Source organism: Emys orbicularis, chromosome 2, assembly GCF_028017835.1.
Source record: "Emys orbicularis isolate rEmyOrb1 chromosome 2, rEmyOrb1.hap1, whole genome shotgun sequence".
In the NCBI taxonomy this organism is placed as follows: domain Eukaryota; kingdom Metazoa; phylum Chordata; order Testudines; family Emydidae; genus Emys; species Emys orbicularis.
This window is the reverse complement of record NC_088684.1, coordinates 180,563,967-180,586,126: the sequence shown is the minus strand read 5'-3', so window position 1 is coordinate 180,586,126 and position 22,160 is coordinate 180,563,967.

Genomic DNA, 22,160 nt, shown 5'->3' with positions numbered 1-22,160 from the left:
CTTGTTTATCGCCATCAACCCAATGATCAGACCATTGATACCTAGAACGTTCCCTGAAATGTTGTAATTGATTGGATCTAGATTTTAAAACGGTTACCACATTTACAGACGGAGAAATGTCAGTGAGATGAGTGGAAGGCCATTGCAAGCTCAGCTAATTATGCAATGTGGCTTATGCCCCATCTAACAAGCTTCTTAAACAATAGCTCCCAATTTTCATTCACATTGTTCTGTTTAGTGTTTTTCTTCAAAATACTTTCACTAATCATTTTGGTCAGCTTTGGAAAGTTAGCCCTTTCAGTGCACCAAATATAAATATTGCTGGTTGGGACTGCCCTCTATTGGTCATAAGAACAGCCATACTGGATCAGACCAATGGTCCATCCAGCCCAGAATCCTATCCTCCCACAGTGGCCAATGCCAGGTGCCCCAGAGGGAATCGACAGAACAGGTAATCATCAAGTGATCCATCCCCTGTCGCCCATTCCCAGCTTCTGGCAAACAGAGGCTAGGGACACTTCAAGAGCATGGTTTTGTATCCCTGCCCATCCTGGCTAATAGCCAATGATGGACCTATCCACCATGAACTTATCTAGTTCTTTGTTGAACCCTGTTATAGTCTTGGCCTTCACAACATCCTCTGGGAAAGAGTATCCCAGGTTGACTGTGTGTTGTGTGAAGAAATACTTCCTTTTGTTTGTTTTAACCTGCTGCCTATTCATTTCATTTGGTCACCCCTAGTTCTTGTGTTATGAGAAGGAGTAAATAACACTTCCTTATTTACTTTCTCCATACCCGTCATCACTTTATACACCTCTATCCTATCCCCCCTTAGTCATCTCTTTTCCAAGCTGAAAACTCCCCCCAGTCTTATTAATCTCACCTCATATGGAAGCTGTTCCATACCCCTAATCATTTTGGTTGCCCTTTTCTGTACCTTTTCCAATTCCAATACATCTTTCTGAGATGGGGAGACCAGGACCACCCAGAGGATTCAGGGGGCCTGGGGTCTTCGCAGCGGGGGGTCCTTCTGCCCCGGGACCCGCCGCCGAAGACCCGGAGCGGAAGAAACTCCGGGGGCCCGGGCCCCAGGAGAGTTTTCCTGGGCCCCCGGAGTGAGTGAAGGACCGCGCTCCAGGGGCCCCGAAAAACTCTCGTGGGGGGCCCCTGCGGGGCCCAGGGCCTGGGGCAAATTGCCCCACTTGCCCCCCCACTCTGGGTGGCCCTGGGGGAGACCAGCTCCAGTATTCAAGATGTGGGCATACCATGGATTTATAGAGAGGCAATATTACATTTCTGTCTTATTATCTATCCCTTTCCTAATGATTTCCCAACATTTTGTTCACTTTTTTGACTGCCGATGCACATTGAGTGGATGTTTTCAAAGAACAATCCACAATGACTCCAAGCTCTCTTTCTTAAGTTGTAACAGCTAATTTAGACCCCATCATTTTAGATGTAGAGTTGGGATCATGTTTTTCAATGTGCATTACTTTGCATTTATCAACATTGAATTTCATGTGCCATTTTGTTGCCCAGTCATCCAGTTTGGTGAGATCCCTTTGTCACACTTTGCACTCTCTTTTGGAGTTAACTAACTTGAGTTGGTTTGTATTAATCTATATTTATCTATATGTCTAATAATTCTGTTCTTTACTATAATTTCACACAATTTGCCTGGTACTGAAGTTAGTGGCCTGTAATTGCTGGGAGTGTCAATGGAGCCTTTTTAAAACATTGATGTCATATTAGCTATCCTCCAGTCATCTGGTACAGAAGCTGATTTAAAGGATAGGTTACATAGCACAGTTACTATTACTGTAATTTCACATTTGAGTTTCTTCAGAACTCTTGGGTGAATACCATCTGGTTCTGGTGACTTATTGCTGTTTAATTTATCAATTATCTATAATTTTTCAAACTCTCCAAGGATGATTTACTCCTGGCTACGAGAGACCTCCCCCATCTGTCTCCCAATAGGAAGTCCCCCGTGCTAACCTAATTTTGTCCCACAAGTCACAGACAGGTGCAAAAGGAGAAACGTTTCCTGCTCTCTGGTTTGGAATCAGTGAACTGTGCCAGCCCCCCACCGGTTCCCCTGCTGGGCTGTGTGAGTTAGCAGATTGAGCCCTGTCCATTTGAGGTCCTGGGGTTCTCAGTAACCAAGCACGTAAAACAGGTAATGATGCGTCTAATACAGGGGTTCTCAAACTTCAGTGCACTCCGACCCCCTTCTGACAACAAAAATTACTACGCGACCCCAGGAGGGGGGACCGAAGCCTGAGCCCTCCCGAGCCCCACTGCTCCCGGTGCGTAGGGAAAGCCAAAGCCCGAGCCCCACCACCCTGCGTGGGGAGGGCCAAAATCAAAGCCCAAGGGCTTCGGCCCCAGACAGGGGGCCTGCAACCTGAGCCTGACTGCCCAGGGCTGAAGCCCTCAGGCTTTGGCTTCAGCCTCAGGCAGTGGGGCTCGGGCTTCAGCTTTGGCCCCAGGCCCCAGCAAGTCTAAGCCAGCCCTGGTGACCCCATTAAAATGGGGTTGCAACCCACTTTGGGGTCCTGACCCGCAGTTTGAGAACCGCTGGTCTAATGTAAAGTGCCACCCTGCCCAGCACTTTTTTTACCCTCTCTCCCCTACCTCAATGGGTTGTAACCAGCGACACTAACATTCCAGTCACACACATTGTCCCACCAGGTTTCCTCATTTCCCCTCCCCATGGAGAATTTCCAACTCCTCTTCCTTATTGCCCAGATTCCACTGACAAGAGCAGTGTTGCTTCCCTTCACGAGTGATATCTTGCAGGGCACATACACCACACCACAGCATTCCCCTGAGTCCACACTTGTGTTACTTAGTCCAAAGTAACCTGCCGTGCTCCCCCACAAGAGCCATATTAACAGGCAACTCTGCAAGTGACCCCTATGCCACTCTATTTCCTTGGCCACATGTATCGTGTCCTTTTTCTGGTGGCTAGTCCAGCAAAAGAGGACAAGAGCTCACTACTGCTACCATCTCAGGGATTTGTTGGGTTGAGATCAGCTGGTAGAAGCAGGCAATAGCGACAGAATCTGGGACTTCAAGCCCCTAGAGTGACCTCTTACCTTTATAGACCTGCCCTTTCATCATACACAGCTATTTTAAAGTTTAGTGTGATAGTAAAGAGACCCATTGTAAACCCTTCACCACACAAGACAAAGCCCACAGTATTCATCATTAACTATTTATTTCTACTCTCCTAGTTCCCAAACTGCTTTTCCTCCCTACAGCCGCCAGCCACTTTCAAGTTCTCCCTCTTCTCTCCCCGGCTGTAGTCACTTGATTGCAGCAGCTCAGCGGATGAACCAGCTTTGCTCTTTCGCTTCTATTCTTCACTTCTTTGGATGGCTGCATTTGCCATTGAGCAACCTGATGGAAATACCTGAGTCCTCTGTCTAGGCACGCAGGCCTAGCAGCTAAAGCCAAAGCCCCACTGAGAGCAGTGGGAGATTAGCCTGGAGTGTCAGGAGTGGAGGCTTGGCCCATGAGGACCCCAGGCACTGCAGCTGCTGCCATCTACATGGTGAATCCTCCAACCCATCGCCAAACGGCTCTTCCACATTCTGCAAACTGACGTCACTGGCTGACTATCTAGGAGAACAGAAATCTTTTGTTAGAGCAGGAGAGTCTCTTCAATGCAGCACGCTTTCCATGGCTCCCAGAGGGTCACAGTGAAACACCTGTGAGTCTCTAGGAGTCTCTCAAGGAGTTCCCTGCTCAGTCACTTGGCACCCACTAGCAAGGGTCTCTGAGAGTGGCATTGCAAAGGGGAGCTCAGCAGATGGTCCCTTCTATGGCTTCCTGAGTGGGAGGGAATTTGCTCTTGTCATTTAAGGCCTAGCTGTCCGATTCAGGGCTCCTGGGTTCTCTGGCTTTGGAAGTGGGTGGAGTCTAGTGGTTGGAGCTGGACTGGTATCAGTACCGTGCTTCAGTCCTGCCTCTGTCAGTGACATTGTGTGTGACCTTGCAACCAGTTGCTTTCCATCCCTGTGCGCCAGCTAACGGAGATAATACTGACCCCCCTCAGAGGGGCTGGCAGGGGTCACTACCGTAATGACTCAAGTTGGAGTCAGTTGTGCTCTTGGCAGCGAAGCGCCCAGATTCAGTCCCCATGGATGCCCAAGGTGTCTATATGTGGCCACGGTTTGACTCACCTAGTAATACAGGCTGTTTAGTCCGGTCCTGGCCATGCGTGGCACATCTACTCCTGGCCCTCTCTGGCACACAGCTCCATCCCACAGAAGAACATGGCCCACCAAGGACAATCTATCAGCTCCCATCTGGTGTTCAGCTCCAAGATGGATGGTGAGCTCTAGTCAGACCATAGAAAGACAGAGTGGTGTTCTTTGGTGGAAACTGCTGGAGCTTCAACCTCTGCTCCCACCTCCACCCACACGCTAAGGGCTTCAAAATTGGTTACTTATCCCAGGTAAACGAAGTAGGTGAACTGAGGCCAGGGTGGGTGGAATTACTGCTGGGACTGATCCTAAGAGAAGAGCAGATTTCTCCTCTGCTCTAGGGAGATTCCCATAGGAAAAGCAGCTGGGGTGGGGGGGCGGAAGAGGGCAATACAAGCACTATCCCTCAGCCCTTGAATAGCAGGCAACTAGGATTTGGGAGCCAAGGTACTGGTGTATCTTGCTAGAGAGCAGAAAAAGGCATTGGAGAAATTGTACAAAAGTCAATGTCACGGCTCGGTCAAGGGCAGCCAGACCTACTGGTCAGAGCCAGAGTCCACACTCACATGACAGGAGTTGAGAGTCAGCTGGGTCAGGATACTGGAAGATCAGAAGCAAAAGACAAACTTGCGATCACGACCACAAATCAGATGCCAGGAAATCAAGCCAGGGGAGCGGCAGCAGAAACAGGCAGCACATGATCCAGAACAGGGAGCAGCCCTGGTGTTCACTCAGCTTCCTGTTCCTGCTGCTGTATTAAGCAGGGCCAGGGGGCCAATTAGCTTCTCTGGGACTCCTCCAATAGGACCTCATGAGTGGAGCCTCAAACTGGGGCTGAACTTCATGGGTCCTAGGTAAGCAATTTTCAGCAGGCTTCCAGGTGGAGGGTTGGAGTGCAGCTGCTCCCATGAACCCTGCAGACTCAGGTTGAAGACCCCTGGGTCATGACAGTGAGTGATCTCTCCCCACTCAAACCTCCTGCAGGAAACATTATCCAGGATCCTGGATGCATCCTCTGAGAATAAAATGAGGCTATCATGATGAGAAATAGGTCTCTGTACCAGGGCTGGGATCCAGGGATAGGGCAATTTCACAACCAGGATATGTAGCAGGAACCCCCTGTTTGTTGCAAGAGCCCCAAGTGGCAGGAAGAGTGAACGGTTCTTATCTCCAGGAGATGCGTGGGATCTTCCATCTGAGCCTCAAGGGAGACTCAGGTTGCTTGGTTTGACAGGATGAGATCACCTGTCCCCACTGCTCCCTGAACTGGGCTGGCTGCAGGATATATCTGTGTGAGAGGCTGGAACAAAGACAGATGTGACAATCAGGGTTCTGTCACCCCAGGGTTCTGAACCCCAAAGAATAAGCAATTGAATCAACTGATTCAATGCAGAATTATTGTGCCATACAGGTACATCATAAGGTCCTCTCATGGGTTGGTAACTGCTTAAACCCTGCTCTGCACTGACTGCCCTGACCACGGGTGGCCCAATGGCTCTCAGGTAGCAGAACACAATGGAAACATGGATGATCCAGTCTCTCATTTCCAGGCCTCCCCAGGGCTAAGGTAAAACCCCTGCTGCCCTTGCCCATTCTGCTCACCTCCAAGATGTGCTGGAGTTTGTCTGTGCTGGGGGTTGCTGTCAGCGAGCTCTTCAGCCTGGCATGCGTGTCTCTGGGCAGGCCTTGTTCAGAGCCTGCCAGCGGAGGGAGACCATGGGTCAGGGTTATGGAACCTGGGGCTACACCTGCCAGGGTGACAGCTGGCTCTGCAGTACTTGCCCAGAGCAGCTCTCTGCAGAGGGCCTGGTGCACGGCAGGGTAGGAAACAGCCAAGCTGCTAGGGATGGGAGCTGGGCTTCCTGGCAGAGTCCAGGAACCAAAGCACAGCCTCTGCAAGGAAGGGATTCCCCACAGAGGGGTAACATCATCTCCCCTGGAGGGGGAGTCTCCCCCAACAGTTGATTAATCCTATGGCATGTTCCCATCTCTGCCCACCACACCCCCAACTTAGCAGCTCCAGCTACCAAAGAGAGCAAGAACCAGAGGCTTCCTGCTCCTGGGACAGAGGAGTAGGTTGATGATCTACCTGGATGTGAGTGTTGGCCTTCCCCATGCCCATGGTCTATGCTCCATTCAAGGCAGTGCACAGGAACTGCGATTCCTGTTTCGGATTTAGGGGCGGCTTCAGTTTGCTGGCAGGGGACTGTATATGAGACCTTGCAGTTGAGGGGCGACACAGGCACTACAATGGGCATGGAAGTTTGAGGAAAAGGGCAGAGACCTGTGTGGGGCAAGGAGGGCAGGGATTTGGGAACCAAGAGCAGAGGATCAAACGCTTTCTTAATGTGCATCAGAATGATCCCCATTTCAAAGAGAGAGAAAGTGAGGCACCAGGTGGGAGTGTGACCTGGCCAGGATCACGTTACCACTCAGTGGCAGGGCTGCAGTACAACCTGTTCCCTGCTCTCATCACTGACCCTGCTGCCCCTTCTGTATGACCACTCCAGCCATCCTCTCCCATAGACCATCCCCACCACTCTCCAATACCATAATGGAAGCAGGCTTGTAACAGAGTTCACTCACCAATAGGTGCCCCTTCCTGGCAAGGCCTGGGGTCACAGCTTTCTTGCTGGGTTAGCACCCCCACCGATAGTCGCTAGGGCACTCTGGCAGTTTTTTGTCTGGGAACTCAGGCCTTCAGCCAGATGACCGTCTTTTAGTTCACTCCTTCCTGGGTTGTGCTCATCCCAAACTAAAAGTCCAAACATGTCTTTAACAGAAACAAGGTCTTCCGTCCCTCTGGGGGCTTTTCCTCAGCCGGACTTTGGCTCAGCCTGCCCTTGCTGGCCTTAGTAGTCCTTTCTATGGCCTTGTATGTCCCCTTCCTTAGAGACCATGGGAGAACCAGTCCTACCCTTGTACAGCCTGCGCACACAGTGTCTCCAGCTCCACTCCAGCTCGCTCACCAGAATTAAGAGGCAATCCTTCTCTTCTGCAGTATCCCAGCGCTCTTCCTGCAGCCACTCATTCTCATTGAGAGCTGCTTGCAGAGCCTATTCTGAAGCCTTTAGGTTCTTCTGTAGCCTTTTTGCTGTTGCCGCTGCATTCGCCAAAACCTTTTCCGTCAGGGTCTGAGAACCCACCATGGACTGCTCCACCCTTGTGTTTGTCCCTACTTCAGCCTGCTTCATCTCGGTGCCAACCATTTCGTCCTTCACCTCCCTGCAGCACCCGACAGGGTGTGTTGGTGGAGGGTCTGCAAGGTCCACAGCCATCCCTGCCACCTCCACGTTGCCTGCCTCACGTGGGTTTGTGCCAGAGGACACCTTCTCCTTTCTTTCTACCTTCTTGGGGCCCTGGCCCCTCCTTTTGCCACTCAGCAATTTCCTAAGCAGGCCATGTCTTTTGATATGGCCTGCTTCTCTGCACCCAAAACAAAGAACTCTTGTCCCCATCTTGGCATTAGGCCACGCTTGTACACTTTCTCATGCCCTGCTCTCCTGGGCTAACCTTCTCAGCCCAGCCCAGACATGCTCTCCTCCGTGTCTGTTCTTTTTCTCCATGGGCATAGCAGATGCTGGGTTGATTTCCCTTTGCAGGATCTCTCACAGGTATTGCTGCTGCTGCTTCTGTAGCTCTGCCTGCACTTCCTTCTGCTTCTGTTGGTTTTCTAGGAGCTGCTGGAGAAACCCCTAGACCTGCTTTGGCTGCTAAACCAGTCCCTGGAACTGAAGTGGAAAATCCAGGGACCAGCTCGGTCCCTCAATACACCTGCTTGGGAGGACAGACCTTCCTTCAGCAACCAAGACTTCCATCAGCCCTCACGGATCACAGGGGGAATTCAATCCTCCTGACTATGCCAATCTCCGTTTGGCTAAGCCCCAGGCTGTGCAGCCCAGGGGAAAGCACCCTGGTACAGGCCTGCTCTGCCCACTCCTACTGTTACTGCGCTGGGGTCCTTGCTCCCCATTTTAGACCTGGTTTCCAGAGGGGCTGAGTACACACAGGCCTCACTGCCTGAAACTGGAGTTTGCTTGTTCTGGTGACTCTGACATTCAGGCCCTTCATCATTCAGAGGCTGACAGGTGTGGTGACTGGAGCTGGAGAAACCCCACTGCTGAGCGGAAGGAGGTCAAAGAGTTGGGATTCTGGGAGCTGATGGGTTCGTTTGCCCTGCTGCGGGAAGTGGAGCTGGAGACCGGAGATGCCATGTGAACGAGACTACCTGATGCTCTCTTCATGCCCGAGGGGCTGGAGCCTCCTGCCGGAAATGCTCTCAGGAGTTCAGGTTCGAGGACGTCTCTGGGGAGCCCCTTCCTAGGAACAAAACCAGGATGGAACAATGATGGAGACATCTCTGTCCCAGAGCTGGGAGCCCGGGACAGGAGAAGCTCCCAGACAAGCTATGCATCGGGGATCCCATTTCTCCCCCAAGAGACCAACATGCCCCAAGGAGTAAATGGCTCTTACATTCATGAGGGAGCGGGCTCTTCCATCTCAGCCTCTTTGAGACCCAGCATTGCTTGCTTTGATGGGACGAGGTGACCTGTCCCCACTGCTCCGTGAGGTGGCTCAGCTGCAGGATGCGCCCGTCTGGGAGGCTGTGCCAGATCCCAGGGCCTGGAAGACAGCTGGGAAGGAGGCTCCTATTCATTTCACACCCAGAGACCCCAGGGAAGGAACAAGGGGAGAATAAAGGGCAGGAGGTGAAGCTAGCTCTGAGCCTCTCTCCCACCCCCACCTCCTCAAAAGTGGAGATTTCTGAGCTTCAGTGGGGCTAGGGGCTGTGGCCCTGACACAACGGCCCTTCTGCACCGTATGGGGCAGGGAGAGCTCTGCCTGGGAGCAGGGGGAATGGGATGGGGGTCAGGCCAAGGAACGGGGGAGGGGAATGGGTGTGAGGGAAAGAGCTCCTTCCCCAGGTGAAGGAATTTAGGGGGCAGAGGGAAGGACCCTGCTCCACAGAGAGGGGAGAGAGTTTCTGTGAGTGCCGGGGGCTCCATTTCCCCTTCCACTAGCTCCCCATTTACAGGGAGCCAGAGCAGTACCTGCAGCAGGGAGCGGGAGTTGCTGCTGGCCTCAGAGGCACAGCCCCTGGAGCGCCTCAGGCACCTGGCGCAAGTGCCAGATGATGCCAAGCTGGCACATCACGTTGGCCGTGACATCCTCCTGCTGCAAGGGAACGAGAACCTGTCAGAGACTCAGACACCCCCGAGGAATCAGGGGGAATTAAGGGCACCTGGAACCAGCAGCGTTTCCACCCAGCACCTGCCCACCTCTGAGGGATGGATTCACTCTCCTGACCCGCAGAATGGGTCTTGTCACCCTTTCTAGTGACCTCCAGTGCCAACCCCCCTCCTTGTAGGGTGAGCTCCTGCCACCTCCCCCTCAGTGCCCCTGACAGCTGTTCCACCTCCAATCCACAGCTCAAGTTCTCAGAACCCTCTCCTCCACCCCCACCCAGGTAGCGCAGGGAGGGGGCTCTAGCGCGGGGCGGGAGGGGACGGGACAGGAGGGATTCTGGCAGCAGTGAAGTGGGGTGTGGGGAGGTTGAGACCTTTCCCCAAGTCATCCCAGCCACTAATGCTGAAGCCGCAGGATGGCAGCCCAGGTGAATGGGGCAGATCAGCAGCCCCTGCTGACTGAATCCTCCCGTTCTCTCTAGAGCAGGCCCAACCCTGCCAGCAGCAGGACAAGCTTCCCCCGCTCATGTGCCTCAGCCCTGCCTGGTCAGTCGCCATCACCCGTCAGTCTTTGGCCTCCCAGGCTGCCAGTGATGGGAGCAACTCTGGGTGGTGGCTCGGGTGACACGGCCACTAGGCTACTGAGAACTGGGTGGGGCCCTGTGGGACAGGAGAGGCTCGCAGAAGGCACTTAGGGGACTCTGCTGCCCTTCCCAGGAGTGATAGCACCGTGTCCTAAGAACATAAGTCCATGATGAGGTAATGCTTGTCATTAATTAGCCTTGCTAAAGAGCTGGGTTGGAGCTGCTCCAGGGACAAGCTGGCTCCCTCCTGCTCATGTAGGTGAATTCATCTCCCTTCCCAGTAGCGCCTGCTCTCACTCTCATTCCCCATCAGGCTCCTTGCTGCCAGGCCAGCGAATGGCCATAGACTGGGAATGAGGTCTGGGCCCTACCCCAATCTCCTGAGTCTAATCCCACTGTTTACCTTGTCTCCCATGAGCTGCTGGGCTTCCCCCAGGAGGGAGCAGACGAGGAGCAGCCCAGCCTGGGTGACATTCAGCAGGGGGTCGTGGATGGCCAGCACTGCCATCCGGAGGAAGGATCTTCTCTGCCCCTCCGAGAAGAACTTTCCGAAGACCTAAAACCAATAGGACGTGAGGCATTAGCCGATTGCCCAGAACCAGGCTCTAAATCCTGGGGCTAGAACGGTATCTCCATCTAGTGGGCCCAGGAGGCAGCCACTGCAGGGAACCCAGCAACCCCCACTCCCTGAGCTGTCTCATGCCCTGGCAGAGTGTCCTTACCTCCCCCACCCTGGCTGTGCTCCTATAGCCCAGGAGCCTGCTGTCCTGGTGCGAGTCCCAGCACCACAGGTCTTCGGTCTCCTGGATGGTCAGCCCTGGGAAAGAGAGAGACACACACACATTTGTCATTCTGGTTTCAGTGCTTTTGTCCTTCCAATCCCATTGGTGGTTGCACAGTGGGCAGAGTCCTCACTGCGTGCCTGGCCCAACAGAATTGCAGGGGAGGGGTGTAGAACACAGAAAGAGACAGAGAGAGACTCATCCTCCAGCCGGGGTCAGCCTGAGAGAAATTGGCTGGGGTCCCAGTCTCACTCTTCTATCGGGTGCCATTTCCCAGCTGGGTTCCTTACCCCTCTGGTGCAGCAGCAGCTTGTAGAGCCGGTAAACCCCATCCCTGGCCTGCCGGCTGATGTCCTTGGCTGGGTCACCAATGAACAGAGCCAGCTGTGCCACATGGTGATCCATCCTGGGGAATTCTGCTCAGTTCTAATGGAAGGGAGAGGAGAGGGGACTCCATCAGCATTTTCCTGTCAGCTCCCAGTCCCCCCTGGCCAGGACTCTCCTTCCCCTCAGCCCCTCTGCAGGAGATGCTAGAGGATAGGAGCTAGAGCTAGACCCTTAATTTTCTCTGCCCGCAAGGGAGCCTGGAGCACAGGGATGTGGGGAGGGCCCTCCATGAGGATTTGCTTCCCCAGCTGCTCCAGGATGACAGGAAGACATGAATCTGGAGCATGGTCCCCTTAAAAGCCCAGAGTCACCATTGAACCAGGAAAAGAAGAGCTTGACTCAAGCCAAGCTCATTCTCTGCTCTGGCTCTGCCTCCCCAAGAGGAACACTCCTAACCCACAGCCCCTGCAGCAGCAGATCCTACAGTCCGTTGGAGCCAGCCCACCTACGCCTGGGGGGAAGGGCCGCTCTGCTCCTGGGGAAGGTGGCAGAGCCTTCTTCCTGAACATCCTCAGGAGCCTGGCCATCCTGGAACCAAATGGGGAGCAGGCGTGAGTCTGGGGTCAAGGCAGCCTCCCACTAACGTACCTTTTTGGTCCCTCCCCATCCCTGCCCAAGCCAGAACAGTTCCTCCCCCCACCCCACAGGGCTGCAGGGAGTGCAAGCTACACACACGGGCAGGAATTCTTTGCATGATCTGCTCCCAACGTTCCCCCTCGTCATCCCGGGTGCTGCAATAACCGGGGAGTCTCATCCTTTTCAAGCACTGGGGTCAGTCACAAAGACCATCTGTCACTTTGGAAAAGCAGCTCCCTCCTGCCATCCCAGGCCACATTCCCCCGCCCCATCCCCCCAGACTAGAGAAGGGACAGAACTGAGGAGTTCGAACTTCTCCCGGGAAACCATTCCCCACATCAAAGTCCCTAGGCATAGCAAGCCCAGGGCCCCCTCGTTTCTCATTGATTTCCATGCTCGGCAGCTCACAGAGTCTGGCCCAGCTCAGAGACTCTCAGCCTGGGGTACAGTCTCCCACAAGGGAGCCCCTTTACTGGGACCTTTCCAAACACACTGGAGACAGCTCTGGAGAAGCCCCTCCCCGGTCTGAGAGAGAACGGCTCCTGGGGGCGGTTTGCAAATCCAATCTCCTTGGGGAGAGATTCTCTCCCCCTCTTTCTGCCTCTCCCCAGACAGACAGGGGACACCACAGAGGAACCCTCATGCCACTCATTTGCTGTAGGTGATGGAGCGATGGATGGCGAATGTTCAGGGTCGCCAGCCGTCCCTTGCCCTCCTCCTCACTCTCCAAGCCCAAGGCAGGCTGGAGAGGGTGGTGACCTGAGGAGTTACCCTGCCCAGCCAGCAGGCAGGGTGATGACACTGGGCGATCGACTGGCTGTGAAAACAAAAGTCTGTCTTATTGCCAAGGGACGGAGAAACTCGGCCAGCAGCAGGGGGTGCAGAACACTGCCCTAGTGCGGGAGTGACAGCGCCTCCCAGCTCCTGACATCCCGGCACTTCACACACCTTCCTGGAGCCTCCCAACCCCCCTGGGCTGTAGGGACTGCGACCCCAACCCTACTGATGAGAAGCAGGCCTGGGGAGGGGAAGCTACTGCCTCAGGGTCACGCCAAGTGTCAGAGGCATGGATGGGACCCAGGAGTCCTTATTTCCAGGCCCCTTCACTAACCACTGCTGCACACTGCCTCCTAGAGCTGGACTCTTGGGCCTGGTCTACACTACGACTTTAATTCGGATTTAGCTGCCTTAATTCGAATTAACGCTTGACCCGTCCACACAACGAAGCCATTTAATTCGAATTAAAGGGCCCTTTAATTCGATTTCTGTACTCCTCCTCGACGAGAGGAGTAGCGTCAAAATCGGTATTGTTAATCCGAATTAAGGTTAGTGTGGCCGCAATTCGATGTTATTGGCCTCCAGGAGCTATCCCACAGTGCACCATTGTGACCGCTCTGGCCAGCAATCTGAACTCGCATGCACTGGCCAGGTGGACAGGAAAAGCCCCGGGAACATTTGAATTTCATTTCCTGTTTGCACAGCGTGGAGAGCACAGGTGACCACAGAAAGCTCATCAGCACAGGTAACCATGCAGGCTGATAATCGAAAAAGAGCACCAGCATGGACCGTACAGGAGGTACTGGATTTGATCTCTATATGGGGAGAGGATTCAGTGCTAGCAGAACTGCGTTCGAAAAGACGAAATGCCAAAACTTATGAAAAAATTTCCAAGGGCATGATGGAGAGAGGCCACAATAGGGACACAGATCAGTGCCGCGTGAAAGTCAAGGAGCTCAGACAAGCCTATCAAAAAGCAAAGGAGGCAAACGGTCGCTCCGGGTCAGAGCCGCGGACATGCCGCTTCTACGCTGAGCTAAATGCATTTCTAGGGGGGGCCGCCACCACTACCCCACCTCTGACTGTGGATTCCGAGATGGGGATAATCTCATCAGGTACACCTGATGATTCCGTGGAAGGGGAAGAGGAGGAGGAGGAGGAGGAGCTGGCAGAGAGCACCCAGCTCTCCGTTCTCCCCAACAGCCAGGATCTGTTTCTCACCCTGACTGAAGTACCCTCCCAAGCCTCCCAAGCCAGCACCCAAGACCATGACCCCATGGAAGGGACCTCAGGTGAGTTTACCTTTTAAAATATAAAACATGTTTTAAAAGCAAGCATTTTTAATGATTAATTTGCCCTGAGAACTTGGGATGCATTCGCAGCCAGTACAGCTACTGGAAAAGTCTGTTAACATGTCTGGGGATGGAGCGGAAATCCTCCAGGGACATCTCCATGAAGCTCTCCTGGAGGTACTCCAAAAGCCTTGCCACAAGGTTTCTGGGCAGTGCAGCCTTATTCCGTCCTCCATGGTAGGACACTTGACCACGCCATGCTAGTAGCAAGTAATCTGGTATCATTGCCTGACAGAGCCTGGCAGCGTATGGTCCCGGTGTTTGCTGGCATTCAAGCAACATCCGTTCTTTATCTTGCTGTGTAATCCTCAGGAGAGTGATATCGCTTAGGGTAACCTGGTTGAAATAAGGGAATTTAATTAAGGGGACAGAGGTGGCCGTTCCTACTGGGCTGTTTGCCTGTGGCTGAAAAGAAATCCTTCCCTGCATTTAGCCAAGTGCAAAGGGGGGGGGGAGGATTGGCCCAGAGCTTTTCGCGTTTTGCTAGCAGGGATCTTCCCTGATACCAGCCACGCGGTGGGGGGAGGGAGAAAGCACTCATCCCAGAGAATTCATGGCGGGTGGGGGGGGGTTAGTTTGGTTCCTGCAGGGATCTTCCCTGATACCAGCCAGGCGGTGGGGGGAGGGAGAAAGCACTCATCCCAGAGAATTCATGGCGGGGGGGGGGTGTTGTTAGTTTGGTTCCTGCAGGGATCTTCCCTGATACCAGCCACGCGGTGGGGGGAGGGAGAAAGCACTCATCCCAGAGAATTCATGGCGGGGGGGGGGGTGTTAGTTTGGTTCCTGCAGGGATCTTCCCTGATACCAGCCACGCGGTGGGGGGAGGGAGAAAGCACTCATCCCAGAGAATTCATGGCGGGGGGCGGGTGTTAGTTTGGTTCCTGCAGGGATCTTCCCTGATACCAGCCAGGCGGTGGGGGGAGGGAGAAAGCACTCATACCAGAGAATTCATGGCGGGGGGGGGGGTGTTAGTTTGGTTCCTGCAGGGATCTTCCCTGATACCAGCCACGCGGTGGGGGGAGGGAGAAAGCACTCATCCCAGAGAATTCATGGCGGGGGGGGGGTGTTAGTTTGGTTCCTGCAGGGATCTTCCCTGATACCAGCCACGCGGTGGGGGGAGGGAGAAAGCACTCATCCCAGAGAATTCATGGCGGGGGGGGGGTTGTTAGTTTGGTTCCTGCAGGGATCTTCCCTGATACCAGCCAGGCGGTGGGGGGAGGGAGAAAGCACTCATCCCAGAGAATTGGATGGGGGGGGGGTGTTAACCTTCAGCAGCAGAAAACAAGCTAACAGGAAAACTGCAGCACAACGGGCTTTGCTTGGTATGTGGGAAAGCAGGGCGCAGAAGCCTAAAGACAGTGGCTTACCATGGCAGCATGCAAGGTGAATTCTGTTGCCCGGACCTGCGTCTGTGATCTCTAGCAGCAAAGCCACAGGCACTCAATATTAAGAGGCAAAATGCGACCTTGCACAGAAATCACATGTGCTATGTAATGTGAATAGTATACACCGTGAAAGAGTATAAGCATTGTTCTGAAAAATGTATCTTTTAAAAAAATTCTCTCCTTTTTTCACTCCCTCCAGCAGGTGCAAATGTTTCAAGCCTCCCTACTCCTTCCCGAAGGCTATCCCAGATAAGGCGTCGTAAAAAAAAGACGAGAGAAGAGATGTTTGCCGAAATCATGCAATCCACCAGGAATGAAAGAGCTCATCTGAATGAGTGGAAGGAGACGGTTTGCAAGTATAGGAAAGAAGCCAGTGACCGTGAGGACAGGAGGGACCAACGTGAGGACATGAGGGACCAACATGAGGACAGAAGGGACCAACGTGAGGAGAGGAGAGACGCTCGAGATGAGAGGTGGCGGCAGGAAGATCAGAGGAGTCGGGAAGCAACGCTGGGGCTGCTGCGTGAGCAAACAGACATGCTCCGGTGTCTGGTGGAGCTTCAGGAACGGCTGCTGGAGAACAGAGTGCCGCTACAGCCCCTGTATAACCCCACTACCTCCTCACCATGTTCCATAGCCTCCTCACCCAGACGTTTAAGAACACGGGGGGGGAGGCTCCGTACACCCTCCCATTCCACCCCAGTGGACAGCCCAAGCAAAAGGCTGCCATTTTTTTAACCTTTTTTTACTGGGCTTTTCCTTCCCGCAGATCCTCCTCCCAAACCCCACTCAGGTTCTGTGCCGCTACAGCCCCTGTATAACCCCCCTACCTCCTCACCATGTTCCATAGCCTCCTCACCCAGACGTTTAAGAACACGGGGGGGGGGGGGAGGCTCCGTACACCCTCCCATTCCACCACAGTGGACAGCCCAAGCAAAAGGCTGCCATTTTTTTAACCTTTTTTTACTGGGCTTTTCCTTCCCGCTGATCCTCCTCCCAAACCCCACTCAGGTTCTCTCCCTCTTTTTATAATCAATTAATAAAGAATAAATGATTTTTAAACAATGGTGACTTTATTTCCTTTGAAAGCAAGCTGGGGGAAGGGGGAGGGTGGGTTCCTTACAGAGAATGAGTCAATAAAGGGGGCGGGTTTTCAGGAAGGATAAACAAACATAAATTTCACACTGTAGCCTGGCCAGTCATGAAACTGGTTTTCAAAGCTTCCCTAATGCGCAGCGCTTCATCGTGTGCTCTTCTAATCGCCCTGGTGTCTGGCTGCGAGTAATCAGCAGCCAGGCGATTTGCCTCAGCCTCCCACCCTGCCATAAAGGTCTCCCCCTTGCTCTCACAGAGATTGTGAAGCACACAGCAAGCAGTAATAACAATGGGGATATTGGTTTGGCTGAGGTCTGAGCGAGTCAATAAGGATCGCCAGCGACCTTTTAAACGGCCAAATGCACATTCTACCACCATTCTGCACTTGCTCAGCCTGTAGTTGAACAACTCCTGACTCCTGTCCAGGCTGCCTGTGTATGGCTTCATGAGCCATGGCATTAAGGGGTAGGCTGGGTCCCCAAGAATAACAATTGGCATTTCAACATCCCCCACGGTTATTTTCTGGTCCGGAAAGTAAGTCCCTTGCTGCAGCCGTTTAAACAGATTGGTGTTCCTGAAGACGCGAGCGTCATGAACCCTTCCCGGCCAGCCCACATGGATGTTGGTGAAACGTCCCTTGTGATCCACAAGTGCTTGCAGCACCATTGAGAAGTACCCCTTGCGGTTTATGTACTGGGTACCCTGGTGCTCCGGTGCCAAGATAGGAATATGGGTTCCATCTATCGCCCCACCACAGTTAGGGAATCCCATTGCAGCAAAGCCATCCACTATGACCTGCACATTTCCCAGAGTCACTACCTTTCGTAGCAGCACCTCCGTGATTGCTTTGGCTACTTGCATCACAGCAGCCCCCACAGTAGATTTGCCCACTCCAAATTGATTCCCGACTGACCGGTAGCTGTCTGGCATTGCAAGCTTCCACAGGGCTATCACCACTCGCTTCTCAACTGTGAGGGCTGCTCTCATCTTGGTATTCTGGCGCTTCAGGGCAGGGGAAAGCAAGTCACAAAGTTCCATGAAAGTGCCCTTACGCATGCGAAAGTTTCTCAGCCACTGGGAATCGTCCCACACCTGCAACACTATGCGGTCCCACCAGTCTGTGCTTGTTTCCCGGGCCCAGAATCGGCGTTCCAAGCCTATAACCTGGCCCATTAACATCATAATCTCCAAAGCACCGGGGCCCGCGGTCTCAGAGAATTCTGTGTCCGTGTCCATGTCCTCATCACGCTGGTCGCTGCGCTGCAATCGCCGCCTCCTCCTCCTCGCCTCTTTTTTCTGGTCCTGGGTAAGCATAAACTCCACGAGAACGCGCGAGGTGTTTATAATGTTCAAGACTGCGTTCTGGAGCACAACGGGATCCATGCTTGCTGCGGAATGGAGTCTGCAGAGTTCACTCAGGAAAAAAGGCGCGAAATGGTTGTCTGCCGTTGCTTTCAGGGAGGGAGGGGGAGGCTGTACCCAGAACTACCTGCGACAATGTTTTTTGCCCCATCATGCACTGGGGTCTCAACCCAGAATTCCAAGGGGGGTGGAGACTGCGGGAACTATGGGATAGCTATGGAAAAGCTACCCACAATGCAACGCTCTGGAAATCGATGCTACTACGGTAGCTTGGACGCACACCACCGAATTAATGGAGCCTAGTGTGGCCGAATACATTCGAATTTATAAAATCGGTTTCCTAAATTCGAATTATATAAATTCGGATTAATCCTGTAGTGTAGACATACCCTTGGAGTATGGGCTTTCAACCAGCTGTGCACCCACATTATACTAATTGCATCTAGACCACATTTCCCTAGTTTGCTTGTGAGAATGTCCTATGGGACTGTGTCAAAAGCCTTATTAACACCAAGATAGATCACATCTACTTCACCTCACATCACCTCCACTAGGCCCGTAACCCTGTTAAAGAAGGAAATAGGATTGGTTTGGAATGATTTGTTCTTGACAAATCCATGCTCACTAGTCCTAAGAACCAAATTATCCTGTAGGTGCTGACAAACTGATTGTTTAATAATGTGTTCCAGTATCTTTCCAGGTATGGAAGTGAGGCTAGCTAGTCTGTAAGTCCCAGGATTCTCTTTGTTCCCCTTTTAAATATAGGTTCTGTCTTGTTAATGGATGGGAAGATGTTCTTCTTTGGGGATCTCAGATGAGAACTGGGGCACAGCACCTGGTTTTTAAGGCCACAAAAATAGAGGCAGGAACCTCTTCTCTCCTGCTGGCAAAGAATCTCAGGTGGGACTCACATCCCTGAATGGGCTTTAAAAAAGACAATGGTTAAAATTTGGCCCCGACTATTTCTTGTTTCCGCAGACTAGACCTTTTAGCAAAGCTTAGAATTCCTTGGTGCTAAACACTGTGAAACTCCCCTTTATCCTTCACAAAGGGCTTTTACGCACATTATCTCACCCAGGCTCAAGAGTGCTCAAGTTCAAGAATTGTCCCTCTTCCCATTGGACAGCTGGGGAGCCTGAGGTACAGAGAAGGGAAGTGACCTACCCAAGGGCCTACACAGAGCCAGAAAGTGCCAGTCCTGACTCCTGTTCTAACAGACAACAAACCCCCCAGAGGCAGGGATAGAGCCCAGGCATCGAGACGTCAGAAAGAGAAGCCACCAGTCCTGACTCCTGTTCTAACAGACAACAAACCCCCCAGAGGCAGGAGTAGAACCCAGGAATCGAGATGGTGGGGAAATTTCATTGAAACCGTTTCTGTCAGAAAATCCCATTCAGACTAAACCAGTTTGTTTCTTGAAATCATAACAAGTGGGATGAAAATTCTTTGCAAAAATATTTTGTTGCAAAACAAAAGCATCTCCTGTTTGTCAGGGTGTGTTAAATTGTCTCGTCGCACACAAAGAGGAGGCACTTAGATCTCAAAAATTAGATAAGAAGCTTCAGTCTGAGCTAAGTAGTTGCTGCTCTTAACAATTTCAAAATAATAAAATACAAATAAAATCGAATATTTCAGCTATTCTCTTAGGTCATAATCTGATCTGAGTAAACGTGATAGGATACCTCATATTATGCACTGCTCCTAGTGACAACTCTCCAATGGATGCCCATTCTCCACCCAACATGAGGTAGGTAGGAGCGGATTGTTATCCCTACTTGAAAGAGGGAGAAGCTAAGGCCGAGAAAGGAGAATTGACTTGTCTTAGGTCACACAGCCAGTCAGTGGCAGAGTTGGGAATAGGACTCAGGAGTCCTGACTTTCAAACTAACCATCACATCTTGAATTCCATATATTGAATGATCAGAATAAACTGCTCTGAAATGAGCTATAAACCAACAATTGTTCATAGTAATTCTTCAGCAAGTAATTTAGAAGAATTGGAATGTTAGTACTGCTCAGAGACAATTAATGGAGAGAAGCATCAAAATTTGTCAAACATATAATTGGTTATGACTTGCTTGGTCTTAAAAGAGAACAACAAAGACCCGAGTCTCCTCCCTGTCAATAACCCCCTGCTCAGCCAATCGGGGTAGAGACTGAGGGGCGAGAGGCTGAGGGTTCTCACCAGAGAGCCCAAAGAATGGCACAGGTGACCGCAGAAGGGGAATAAAATTCTGCCACCTCAATCTAGTGTTTTCTCTGCCTGGAATTCAGCCGGCACCAGATGGATCACACCGAGCAGGTTCCAAACCTCTCTGAGGCTCTTACCTTCTAAACAGAGACGTTTTCTAGCTAAATAGGTAAAAGAAACGGAGAAAACTCCGAAGAGGGTCCTCCTCCTGCTCACATATGTGTACCTGAATTCTCTCTCAGTCCTCAAGGAGAGATCTCGAGAAGGAGACTTGCTACAGAAAAGTCACAGGGGTCTCCGAGGTTGCCCCCTGCCCTGCATCCCTGTCCTGCCTGGCTGATGTCAGGGTCTCATGTGAGGTCATCACCTCCCCACCACCTTTGCCCAATACCCTGAGGCCCTGCCAAAGGCTCCTGTGATGTCACTGCCAAACCCATCCTTTCCCTGCAGCGCAGATGTCCTTCCCTGGCCAGCCCCTTCGGATGTTTGAGCTGCTTCCCCTGGATCAGCCCACTGAATGACTCTTCATTGTGGGGATCAAGCAGGCTACATAGTAAAATATCAGAGGCTGCTCTCCATGAGACACCCAGGTTTTCATAAATTAGTAGACTTATGGCCAGAAGGGACGATTAGAGCATCTAATCTAAGCCCCTGCTTATCCTAGGCCTCTTGTATGTCAGAAGAGCTGGGGTTTGGGTTTGGTTTTTTTTTCGGGGGGGGGGGGCTAAAGCATCTTCCAGAAGGGCATCTTGTCTCCATTAGAAGACACCAAGAGATGGAGAATGCATGAGTTCTCTTGGTAGTTTGTTCCAATGATGAATCACCCTCTAACAAATCTGGGTCTTATTCTAATGAGAATTTTTCTGATTTCTGCTTCCAGCCGGGGGGTCTTTTTACGCCTTTCTCTGCTAGGCAAAAGAGCCCTTTCATACTCAGCATTTTCTCTCCAGGGAGTCAAGAAACTCACCTCTCAATCTTCGTTTGTATAAACTAAACAGATTGAGCTTTTTCAATGTCTCACTATAAACCATCATCTCCATCACTCAAATATGAATCTTTTCTGCACCCTCTCCAGTTTTTTAACATAATTTTCAAGATGTGGATACAAGAACTGGCTTCAATATTCCACCATCAGTCTCACCAGTGCTGGATCACCTCCCTTTCCATACTCACTACTCTATCCATCCAAGGATGGCTTTAACCTTTTTTACCACAGCTTCACATGGACAGATCTTGTTGAGCAGCGTGTTCACTATGGCCCCTAAATCCTTTTCAGAGTCACTGCTTTCCAGGGGACAGTCCCTGACCATGCGGCCTGACTCCTTTGTTCCTGGAAGTATGGGTTTGCATATGGCTTTATTAAAACCTAATTATTCAGTAAGTATTTTGGAAGAATTAGACCATTAGAGAGAGAATCATGAACTGTTCATGGACAACGAATACAGGTCTGTCACATCTTACGCGCATTTAACATGCGCGATTTCAGCTTTACGCGGTCGGCAAAAAAAACAAAAAAAAGAGAAAAATAACAATTTTAATACTGTACCTGTAGTGCGGGCGATTCCGCCTGCCATTGAACTCAATGTAATTTTGACTATACGCGGTTTTCGCTTTACGCGCTAACCGCGGAACGGAACCCCCGCGTAAGATTAGACTTGCCTGTAGAGAGAAGCAGCAAGAGTAATCAAATATATGATTGGTTAGGACTTGTTTGCTTGGTCTTAATAGAGAACAAAAGGACCTGAGTCTCCTCCCTCTGAATAGTCCCGTGCTCACCCAATCAGTGCTGAGACTCTGAGAGGCAGAAGGTTCAGAGTTCTCCCCAGATGGCCCAAAGATGGCCCAGGTCACCACCAGAGGGGATCGCTCTCAGAGCACTACTCCAGCCCCACCTCTTTGTGAGGGCCTCCCACAATGAGAATTGAAGAGCAACTCCCCACCCCCACCCCACTCCACACACATACACACAGCTCCTGCTGGTGGGAGGGGAAACAGGGGAAAGGACAAAAGAAGCAAGAGAAGAAGAAAATGGAGGGAGGGATGGAGGAAAGGGGAAACCAAAAAGGAGAAAGCCCAATGTCCCCAGTGATTCTAAGGGACAAAGTCCTAGGTGGGAAATAAAATTCTGCCACCGCAATCGAGTGTTTTCCATGCCTAGAATTCAGCCAGCACCAGGTGGATCAGACTGAACAGGTTTCAGACCTCTTGGAAGCTCTTACCTTCTAAACAGCGATGTCTGTTTTCTAGCAAAATCAGTAAAAGGAAACGA